Source organism: Desmodus rotundus, chromosome 11 (genome assembly GCF_022682495.2).
Source record: "Desmodus rotundus isolate HL8 chromosome 11, HLdesRot8A.1, whole genome shotgun sequence".
In the NCBI taxonomy this organism is placed as follows: Eukaryota; Metazoa; Chordata; class Mammalia; order Chiroptera; family Phyllostomidae; genus Desmodus; species Desmodus rotundus.
This window is the reverse complement of record NC_071397.1, coordinates 9,221,671-9,233,690: the sequence shown is the minus strand read 5'-3', so window position 1 is coordinate 9,233,690 and position 12,020 is coordinate 9,221,671. Positions and strand designations below refer to the sequence as shown.

The 12,020-nt window shown below is 50.4% G+C and overlaps 1 protein-coding gene across 18 annotated transcripts in view; it reads left to right on the top strand.

Moving 5' to 3' along the window:
• Window positions 1-12,020, top strand: part of TRERF1 (transcriptional regulating factor 1) — a 198,929-nt gene that overhangs the window by 124,575 nt on the left and 62,334 nt on the right. The gene's annotated exons all lie outside the window — the stretch shown is intronic.

Here is a 12,020-nt window from a genome sequence, read left to right as displayed (position 1 = left end):
TTGGGTGCACGGGCTCTATTCTGCGTGGCTTATAGTGTCTGTGCCCTTACCTAACTGTGGACATCTGCAACCTGGGGTGAGGTTGGCTTCTTACTGTAAAGCCAGAAACTCAATGTTCTTGTGAAGAGGGCTGTTTACAAAGCCCCAAGTGATGAATTTGCTGATAGCCCTTTTACTGGCATTGAGCAGAGTTCTGAATTTAACTGTGACTTATATTGTCTTGCTTGAGGTTTTTATTTCCTCACAGGTACGTGCATCTGTCTAAAAGTAGGTAGTTTGTTCTTAATTATGAGCCACAAGAGGTTGGGACCACCACTCTCATGGCTTCCTATAAAGGGCCATGTTTTTTGTCCTTTTGTTTTATAAAGATTTTATTTATTTTTAGAGAGAGGTGAAGGGAAGGAGAAAAAGAGGGAGAGAAATATCGATGTGTGAGAGATACATCGATCGATTGCCTCTCGAGCACCCCTAATTGGGGACTTGGCCCGAAACCCAGGCACGTGCCCTGACTGGGAATCGAACCAGCGACCTTTCGGTTCTCAGGCTGGCACTCAATCCACTGAGCTGCACTAGCCAGGGCAGGGGCCATGTTTAATAAGTGCTAAATAAAAGCTTTATGGCCACACCTCTGCCTGTCCGCTACCACCCAGGGTCTTTTTATTTCTCACGTCTGCTTACTCCCATCTTGCTCCTTTGCTTTTCCTCTTACTGGGTTCTCTTCCTCGTCTCAAAATCTCCACCCTGACCTCCATGACCCCTAAAGACTCACATCTTCCGGAAAGCTGAGTGGAAGTAAGTCAGCAGCACCTCCCCTGTTGGGAAGGGAGCCGTGAATACGACCAGGTCAGCTCCCAAGGCCACACAACTGGACATCCTAACATTCTGAAACCCCTGGTCTTCCAAGGAAGCCTCACCACATGTACCTTCAGGGATCTGGCCACCCCTGCCAGCCTCCCCTCAAAGATTCTCCCCTACACGGGTGCCAGAAATCCACCCCGGGGGGCTGGTGGCGGTTCTTAGCAGTTGCAGGAAACCCCCTACTTCAGGGAAGCTGTGTAGGTGAGGGCGCAGCCGAGCCCTCTGCATCCTGGCAGGGGCTACCGGGGAGGCTCAGATTCCGAAGCAGCAGACGAAGGGCGGGGGTGGGAGAGTCAAGGTTGCCAAGAAGACCCTCTCCCCAGCTTACGTAATCACTTTGAGGAGCGAGCGAGCTGTGCGGCTCGGCGAGTGTGTTTCTGGCTGCTTGTCATGTGAAGAAAACTGATGTGAACGACACTTTCCTCCTCTGCTTCCTGCCCTGCTTTTAAATTCTTTGTATTTTGAATGATGTGAATACAGGAGCCTCACACTCAGAGTTATTTTTACAAGGACTCCTCTCTGCTCCAGATGACTCAGAGCTGGAGCCTTCCCTTGAACATGTTCCTTAGGAAGCATTGCAGAGGTGCTGAGCCCTCAGCGAGCAGGGGCTCAGGAGCGGGTGTCCTGGTCCCTGAACCGCCCCAGCTGCCTTTTTCTCCTGGAGTCTTCTCCACTGGACAGAGGAAGTGGGGCTGGAAGGAAGGTCTTGCTGGAGGCAAAAGTGTCTCCAGTTTTCCCCTGCCCAGCCAGCCCTGCGTGTTTCTCGCTGCCCTTTTGTAGTCCAGCAGAAAGGACCGGCCCGCTTGCCGCTGTGGAGAGGGACAGAGGTCAGTGTCCGCAGGGTGGACGCTGCAGGCTACTGGCTGTCGGGGGGGAGTGCCCAGAGGCTAGTGGCTCTAGTCTAACGTCATAAAATCTATCTGGGCGGTGGCCACCCTGAACTGTCCCCACTGCCCATATGTTCTTGGGGAGTAGGGGCTGCCTCTTACTCTCTGTTACTTCCAAACAGCACGCCGGGCACTGAGACCCAGTACATGCCTGGCGAGCAGGTGAATTAATGACGGGTAGAACCAAACTACCTGGACAGGAGGACACACACAGACCCACGTGCTGCGGGCAACGGTTCGTTCTGCACCCGCTCACGCGCCGGAAGCTGTCACCCCTGTCGGCACAGGCACCGTCTCTGATTTGACCCCTCATGAGCGCTCTGGAGACGGGGCTTGTTCCCATTTTAGGAGGATCAGGGAGACAGCGTGCATGTCCAGAGCTGTGCGGTTAGGAAGAGGCACCGCTGGTTTTCTCTGCCTTGAATCTGCCAACTCCATGGCCGTTTCCCTGACATGGCTGTGTTCCCCTGTAGAAGTAGAGAGTGTCCTGCTTTTGGAAAAAACTCCACGCCTTCCTCCATTTACAGCTGCGGTGCCGTTCTTCTGAGAGAACAAGTGCTTTCCCTTCCGCTCCGCCTGTAGTGGAAGAGCTGCATCTCCGCCCTCCACTGCCCACAACCCTTGGGAGAGTTCTGTTGGGAAGGCCCCTCTCTGACTCCTCTTGACTGGCTTTGGAGAGCAGGGCTGGAGATTAGGTAATGCTTCCTTTTTCTTCCCGCACATCTGCCCCGGCCCCCACCTCCCTTTCCCTCTGTCTTCTCCCAGATCACACAGTCCCCCACCTTCAAATTCACGTTGATCGTTTGGCACCCAGAATGCATTTTTCCATAGAAGTAGCTTGAACTTGATGCTTGGTCTACCCATAATATATCTGAGGTAGAATATTAATAGCGTTTGCCAAGTAGAGAGCTAGTATTAATATTAATGGTTTTGTTAATTAATTCATTCTTAATAAATCATCACCATCTCTTGCTTAGAAAAGTACAGCAGCCTTTTCCACTCTTGTCCTCTTATGGTGTGTTTCCCGTGTAAAAAGCTAAGCCCACTGCTCCTCGGCCCAGAGCCGGCAGGGCTTTCCTGTCCGGTGCCGCCCGCCCCTGCCTGCCTCACTGACCTCACTGCCCCTCCACCAGTCGTCTTTCACCAGAGACCGGGCACCTGCCGTTCCCGTTGCCTAGACTCCTCTCACCACCTTGAATTACCTGGTTCAATGTCAATTAATTCAAATCTTCCTACATGTCACCTCTTCAAGTGACTTCCCGGTCACTCTTCAGATAGATGACCTCAGATACTGTCCCCCAGCACTCATCTGTCCCCTGACCCTGGTTCATGTTCCTTCATAACCCTTAGCACACGCACCGTTACACTACAGGTGTATTTGTTTACCTGTGCTGTCGGTTGCCTCCACTAGAGTGTCAGCTCCACAGGGGCAGGGACCCGGTTTCTTTTATTTTCTGCCCTGTTTCCAACACGAACCATTACCAGACACGTAGTAGGTGCTCAATAAATACTTTTTTAATTTTTAAAAAGACTATTTATTTATTTTTAGAGAGAAGGGAAGGGAGGGAGAAAGAGGAGAGAAATATCAGTGTGTGGTTGCCTCTTGTGCACCCCCTACTGGGGACCTGGCCTACAACCCAGACATGTGCCCTGACTGGGAATCGAACCAGCGACCCTTTGATTTGCAGGCTAAAACTCAGTCCACTGAGCTATACTAGCCAGGGCTCAATAAATACTTTTAAGTAAATAGATGAATGAACAAGTGAATGAATGGTATCTACACCTACCCAACAGACAGACTGGTTTCCCGTGGAACTGATTACTCATTCCAGACAACAGTGCCAAAAATGAATGTCTGCCTTTCCCAGCTCTTGCGACTTGAAGTGTAGGGACTTCATGTTCATTAGGAGTCTGTAGATTATTTTAGAAGCCAGAAGTTCTTATTCTGTATTCTTGGCAAAAATGGATACCTGTTTGCTTAGGGGTTCTGAATAGGTTAAAGGAGGGATGCGGGGCACTTTGGTCTCATGAGTCTCCTGCCTCAGTTTTACTGAGAGTGACTGTTTCATTGATTACTCTACAGCAGGGTTTCTCTTTTGTGCTACTGACATTTTGGATCACGTAATTCTTTGTTGGGTGTCCTGTGCACAGCAGGACGTTTAGCAGCCTTCCTGGCCACTACCCGCTAGATGCCGACAGAATCTTCCAGCTATGACAACCAAAAAGTGTCTCGGCGTTGCTGAGTGTCCGTTGAGCGACAGAGTCACCCCAGATTGAGAACTACTCTTGTTCAATCATAGGCAGGAAGCCGCTCTTCAAACAGAGAGCTGCCCTTCTCGGAACATGGGTAGCGCTGAGACAGCCCGCGGACGCGCTGTCAGCAGAACATGGAAACGTTCTGTTCGACACCGTCCAGTGTGGGAGCCACTGGCCATGTGTGGCTAGTACAGCTGAAGAACGGAGTTTTTAAATTTATTTCCTTTCAATTAACTTTAATTTTAATAGTTCCTTGGGGCCTGTGGCTACCCTATTGGACAACAGACAGTGCTGCTCGTGTCTGGGGGCAGCAGGTCAGATTCAGCAGACCTCAGGTGGGGACCGGGAGTCTGCCTCCCAGTAAATTCCCGGGGGAGCTGAGGGCCATGCCCTGGGTAAGATGATGTAAGTCTCTAACAGAGAGCATTTGCACGAATAAACGCCACAATGACATTTCTGCCACCTGGAAGACCTTGGTAAAGAGCACGGCGGCATTAGTGTAGGGTAATGGGGAAAACGTGGTCTGTGGAATTAGGCCGATACCGGTTCAAATCCCATTTTAATCAGCTGTGTGCCCTGGGCAACTTACTTACCCTGTCAGAGCCTCAGTCTCCTCATCTCTGAAACAAAACCACAATCATTCCTACCCTGCAGTGTGATTCTGGGATACTGTATTTGCAAGCCCTAAGCCCAGTGCCTGGCACATACTTGGCACTCCGAAAGTAGCAGCAATTCACCTAAAGTAAAGACATCGTTTACACAAATCAGCCCCGCCCTGTAGTCCATGCTGGGGACCCCCCATGTCAGGATCACCCAGCCCTGGCCTACTGTGTCAGTCTCTCATGCTGGAGCTCAGGAAGCTTTTTTTTTTTTTTTAATTGAGATAAAACTCACATAACATAAAACAAACCATTGACCATCTTAAAGTAGGCAAGTCCATGGCATTTAGTGCATTCGGGAGGACTGTCACCTCTGCCTACTTGCAGGGCATTTTCATCACCCCAGTGGGACATCTCGGACCCATTAAACAGCCACTCCCTGCCCCGCAGCCCCTGGCAACACTGCTCTGCCTCTGTCTCTGTGCACTCACCTATTGGGGTGTCTCGGATAAAAGGAATCATACCCTAGGGGACTCCTGTGTCTGACTTCTGTAACGTAGTGTGCTCCAGGCCATCCACGTTGCAGCAGGTGTCAGTACCTCATTCCTTTTCCTGGCTGAGTACTCTTCCATTGTCGGGACATGCCGGGTTGGTTTATCTGTTAGTCAGTTGATGGACATTTGGGTCGTTTCCACTTCGGCTGTTATGAATAAAGCTGTTTTGAACATTCGTGAACAAGTTTTTGTTTTTTGTCCAAAACAAAAACTCAGAGTACCTGTTTCCCATTATTTTGGCTACGTACTTAGGAGTAGAATTATTGAGCCATATGGTCATTCTACATTTAAGGTTTTGAAGACCCTCCACACTGTTTTCTAAAGTGGGTGCACTGTTTTCCACCCCGGCCAGCAATGCATGTGGGTTCCAACTTGTCCGCACCCTCACCAACACTTGTTGGCTTATGTTTTTTCATTATTATCGCCAGCCTAGTGGGTACGAAGGGAAGCTTATTCTCAAGTTCACTGGGTGCTCCCCATGGTCACAGAAGTCGCTGTTGGAAGGCGAGCTCACCCTACAGTTAGTTAAACGACAGGGTGGGGGGACCCGCCGAGCAGGGCTTTGGTTGGGCTTGTGAAACCACCAGGAATTAGAGCTGTTAGTTCATGCGCTTTTAAGAGGCTAGATTTTGTTCACACATCTTACTTAGTCCATTCGAGCTGCCATAACGAAATACCACAGACCAGGTGGCTTATAAGCAACAGAAATTTGAAATTTATTTCTCTCAGTTCTGGAGGCTGGGAAGTCCAAGATCAAGGTGCCAGCATGGCTGTGTTCTGGTGAGGGCTGTCTTCCTGGTTCACAGCCAGCACGCCTTCTGGCTGACCTCCCACGTGGGAGGGGCCAGGGAGTGGGGGTGGGGTCTTTTATAAGGACGTTAATTTCACTCATGAGTGTTACACTCTCACGATCTACCCACCTCCGATCTACCCACCTCCCGGTGGGCCTGGGCAGACCTCCTAACACGTGGGGTGTTAAGATTTCACTGTGTGGATTGCGGGGAGGGGACAGAGACATTCAGACCACAGCACTTACTCCTCCCTCCCCCTTAGTAAGGGTACCTGAGCAGGTAGAGGCTGTTTGCTCTCTGCTTGCCCTGGAAAGGGCAGGTCAGCTCAGATGACGTACCCCCACGAATGACCCACCTGTCCCCATGAGTGACCTCCCCCACCCAGTGCCCCAAGTGCATGTTTCTACGAAGCACCTACCTGTGGTCGAGGGCTGGCCTGAAGGGCCTTTTCCCAGTAGGAACTGGCTTTGAACTCTTCGGTTTTAATAAATTGTAATGTGGAGTTTTACGTGCTACTGCGTAGTATGGCTGGGCCTGGTTTAATTTTTTAACAGGGGATTTCACCCCAAATATTGAAGTGTATTTCGGGACCACATCGGGTTAATCCTGTGGCCCTGAGGATAAAGGTGATAAACCAGGGCCAGTGGACAGAGGAGCGTTGGGGGAGGGGCTACAGGAGGAGCGCCTAATGAAAGGAATAGGATTTCTCTCTTAACAATGAGGAGTTTGTTTTCCTCTTCTGGAATTTCCTCAAATTTAATCTCTGGGGTGGAAGAGAACATTTAAATTAAACATTGTATCCACACAAGCAAAGGGAGCAAGGTCCTAGCGAGGCTCCCTGGGCCACTGAAGATTGCCCTGGGACGGGAGCCCAGCGGCACCCACGGCCTGCTTGAGTCAGTGGTTCTCAGCCATGGCCACATGTTACAACCACCTGGCAGGCTTGAACACTCATTTAATAGGTTTGTGGTGGAACCCAGACACCTGCGTTTTTTAAATCTCTCTAGGTGATTCTGATACGCAGTTAGGATTGAGAACTGCTGTGCTAAACCGGGAGACAGAATGGTGAAAAAATCAGACATTGCTCATCCCTGGTAGTAGGGCATACAGTCTGGGACACCAACTTGTTCAGCACGTAACTAATTCATTGCAGTTGTGATAAGTGCTGCTTCGCACTTAAATTTCTGGAGGGCCAGAGAAGTCTCACTGATGCTGTAACCTGAAAGCTGAGTACACATTAATGGTGGAGGGCGGGGGGAGGAGCTAGGAGAACATCCCAGTCAAAGGGACTGGCATGTGCAAAGGCCCTGGGGTAGGAAAGAGCTTAAAGTGTGTGAAGACCTGAAAGACCAGCTGTTTGGAGGGGCGAGCAAGGGGATGAGAGGCCCGAGGAGGCTGCCAAGTGGGTGGTGGCCTGCCATTCATTGTTGGCCTACTACCGTGAGTCCATCTGCTATGCCCGCAGCGTGTAAGCGGCTCTGGCATTGATGGGAGTGACCCAGCCTCTGCAATAACCAGCTGCCAACAGGCCTGATTTAGTGGCCTGCCTCTCTCTCGTCATGGTCTAGGCAGGAGCCCCCTTCTCCAGTACATGAGAATTATTCTTTGCCCAACCTCCCTGGGGTGGGAATGGGGCAGCAGAAGAAGAGGAGAGATGTTTGGAGAGGAGATGGGAGTTTTCCCTACATCTGAAAAGATTCCGGGCCTGCCTGGCTGCTGGGAGATATGTCTGCCTTGAAAATTAGGTCTTCTTCTCCGTCACCGTCACCTCTACGGGAGAGGACTCACTGGGCAGAATGGCCGGCCCCCAAGGGACCAGAGTCTCGGGTTCCTCATCACATTGATTACTCTCCCCACAGTTTCGTGGTGTTCTTAGATTAAACCTATAGGTTTAACTCCTCCTCCTCATTTTCCTTCTCTTCCCTCTCCCTTTTCCTGTGTTTAAAATCTGTGCCAACTTCTAATATATTGTGGGTGGCATGGAGAATTCTTCACACTTCATTTGGTCCTGCTTCCCATTTCAGAAGCTTCACAGTTTACATCCACTGTCCCCTCCCTCCCCTAGCCGTCCCCTTCCCCTGGCCTGGTGACCTGTGAGCTGTTCTTCTCATTTCAACTACCCTGTGGCTGAGTAAAGCCCTTCCTCTTTGCTTTGGGCCTCTCTATAGCCGTTTAAAGTGTTCCTTTCTGTGTATTATTTTTCCCTCCCCCAAGACTCTTGAATGTTCATTCCCCCTAAACTCTAACGACCGTGTGGTATGTAAGGCAGCATTGGTCACCGCCCGTGTGCAGAAGGGAAACTGAGCCCAGGCAGCGGTGTGGGGCAATGGGAAGACTCCTGCCTTCCCTGGTGGCGTGCCAGCCGTGGGTGCTTGGAAGGGCACACAGCCTTCCAGGGCTGTGCCCTCACTGGTCGTGAGGGAAAGGGATGAGTAAGACTTCTGTCTCGTGAGCCTTCTGGGCTTCACGTTCTGGCTCCACCTTTCGGGTTTGTGGTCTCGGACAGGTCTGTGGGCCTCGGTTCCCTCACTTGTACGTTGGTGACGCCAGCAGTGACTCCGAGGGTGATTTTATCCCTGTGTGGTCAGGGCTGAGGACTGCTCTGCTAGCCCGTGGGACACAGTGGTGGGAGAAGGAGATGCTGCCACGCCTGAGTGGGCTCGCAACTGTCCGGGAAGCTCCAGCACTGCCAGCGTGACCTGTATGAGGCCCTCGGGTGGCGCAGCTGTTCTGTCTCCTCTACCACCTGGGACTTGGCTGTCTGTCCAAGGGAACCTCAGTCATTCATGGTGGAGCAAGAACAGGGACCCAGCTGTGCCGGCTGCCTGTCCAGCTCCTCCGGGACCTGTCCATAAGTCCCTGGGGGTGACACCTGGATTCCTCCAGGATGGTTGAGCCTGGGGACTGTGAAGTGTGACTCAATGAGGGACAGCCCTGGTACAGAATGGGACTTCCAGCTGGGAACCCTCAGCACAGCGGCTGGGACCTTTGAGGGCACACACCAAGAAATGGCGAGTCTTCGGGCCCCTTGGTCAGCAATGGCTGACCCCTGCGCCCTTGCAGAGCTGCTTTGCAGCCCCAGCACTGGCTAGGAAATCACTTCAGGGGTTCCTGTGGATGTTCACATCAAGGGGGGGGGCACAGCTGTCCCCGCTCACTGCAGTGAGGTGAGAGTAGTGCGGCCACTTATCCAATGCCTGCCGGGAGCCAGGCGGTACGCTCCGTGTGGGTCCCCGGGACCACTGCAGGGAAGGCGCTGCTAACAGAGGAATGGCCAGGGAGGGGCGGGGCCACATTTGAACCCAGGTCTGCTTGGCCCCAAAGCTCACATTCTGCGCATTAAATTGTATGACCTTCTTTGTGTAGGTCATACATAGTATTCCATTGTGTAAATGTACCATAGCTTTTTGATCCATTCATTTACTGATGGGCACTTAGGTTGCTTCCAGCACTTGGCTATTGTAAATTGTGCTGCTATGAACATTGGGGTGCACAGGTTCTTTTGGATTGGTGTTTCAGGGTTCTTAGGGTATAATCCCAGCAGTGGAATTGCTGGGTCAAAGGGCAAGAAGGAGCTTATACCCTTTGCAACAGCATGGATGGAACTGGAGAGCATTATGTTAAGTGAAATAAGCCAGGCGGTGAGGGACAAATACCATATGATCTCACCTTTAACTGGAACATAATAAATAGGGGGGAAAAAAAAAAGAAACAAAATATAACCAGAGACATTGAAGTTAAGAACAATCTAACAATGGACAGGGGGGAGTGGGGAGGGGACAGTGAGGAGAGGGGATGAGGGGATTACAGCAACTACTATAAAGGACACATGGACAAAATCAAGGGAGAGGGTGGAGGTGGGGGAGGGAGGGGGGTTTGGATGTGGTGGGGTGGAGGGATGGGGAGAAAAGGCACACAACTCTAACTGAATAACAATAAAAAATATAAATAAATAAATAAATAAATTGTATGGCTTTCCTCAAGTACCCCCCACCGTGAGGCTTCTCCAACAATAATTTTAACAGAATGCTTGTCCACTTCCCCAGGCCCACACCTGCTGTCAGTCTTCCATTGGCACTGGCCAGCCGATTTTTACCGCTGGCCAAACTGGACTTAGCCAAGTTACCACTGCTGAAGAGAACATAGATGAATCCCAAAGCTTGTTACGAAGTGCGGGGGAGGGCAAGGCGGCCTCTATTTTGACGCCGCGTGCCAGCCTGGGAAGTACGGTCTCGGGCACTTTTTGGAAAAGCCTGTAGCTCTTTAATGCTCACCCTGAATACAACAGTGATGGAAGTGCGGTGTAAGGTCAAGACCTGTTTGATCTCATCAGAGCCTCCTTTCAGAGCAAGGGCAGGCGGTGCTTCGCACCTCGGGACCTTCGCGCAGGTTAATCATTGTGCTGGCAACACCTCTGCCTTTCTTCTACCGCCCTTCCTGTTTTCGTTTCCCTAATTTATCCTTGGGGCTCAGATTAAAGACCGATTCTTTAGGAAAGACTGCTGACCCGTTTCCATGCCTTCTGTTGGTGTTACAGCAGTAGCCGTACTTTTTTTTTTTAAAGCACGTAACTATTATAGTTATTTTTAATCTGTTGCTGTTGGTTTCCCCCACTAGACCGTAAGCTCCATGAAGGCAGGGGCCACATTGGCCTTGACTATTGTATGCCCAGCGCCTTGCACTTGCCTGGTACAACCAGGCACCCAGTCAACACTGGATGGTGGAATGGTTGCTTGGATTGGTGGATGGAGCTAGTTATCTTCCTTTCCTTTCCCTGAACTCCAGCCAATAGGCTCTGCTTAGCAGGGGTGGGGAATTGTAATGACCTGTTTTCAATACTCTCTTGGGCCTTTTTGAAGAAGAACCCATCCTGAGAACCCTAAGGTCTAGCCCAGCCCCTGACATACGGTAGTCACTAAAAGGTGACCGAGTGGTTGTCTAAGCTTAGTGCTTGCCCTTGAGACTAGTTCCAGGGGCTTCTGCTGCTGTAGGGGGGACCTTGGAGAGTTACTGTCCCATGGTGAGAATTGGGGTGGCACATCTATTCATCGAGGCTGAGGGCACTACGTTCTGCTTCCCGCCCCACGCCATGGCCTGCTGTTCAGGTTGCCATTTACTCCATTGATTTATTTGTACATAAATAGTTATTTCCACAACCTTCCCTTTGCCAGCGTTCAGAGATAATGATATACAATCTTTGTAACATCACAGACATGGCTTCAAAAGCATTCCGCTGCTGTAGGAATGTTTATGCTGTGCTTATCGCTAGAATTTCACGAGCATTGCCGATGACTTAGCATCTGAAGCAGGGAGTGTGTGTGTGTGTTTGCATTTTTTTTTAAAAAAGACTTTGAAAAGAATTTTTCTTGTGCAGAGTTATCTTCTTGTGAAGTTTAAAATAAGAACTACTTAAAAGCTGAGAGTTTAGAGGAATGAGCACTTTCTCTTAAACATTCAAATGGGGGAAAATGACTTGTAATCTCTCCCTCAAGTATTAAGGCAATAAGCACTTAAAGGTTTTTTTTGGGGAGCTGACTGTCACAGACAAAGGATTTCTCAATTAAAAAAAAAACCATTTTTATAGCATTAAATAGTAGGAATGAACACCAGCAGCCCTCTTGACATTTTAGAAATGATTTATTTTCTGAAACATCCCCATCCATTTTAATAGGTGACATTTTGTTCTTCCTGTTCAGGGCTGGGTTGTCACAGGTAGGATTGGGAGTTCGGGACGGAGTGGGATGGGCTCCGGGCACAACTGGGGCCAGGTTCCGTGAGCCCCCTGCCCTTGTGAGCCTCTGTCCAAGTCACCCTGAAGACACACTTTCCCGGAGTCCCCGCCATGGCTCTCCTTCCTGGAAAGAGACTTGCTGAACTCTCTGAATGGTAGTCCAGAGGGTAAACTCGACATCATTTTTATTTCCAGCCACCCTCTCTGAACCAAGAGGTCAGCTGGACCTCTTAGGAAAGTTGCACTTGGGAAATGGTTACTGAGCAATGTGACTGTCCTGTGGTCCGTGGGGTGGTGCTGGTCTGCAGACGATTGGGGTCTGTAGTGAAAGTACAGGAATTGAA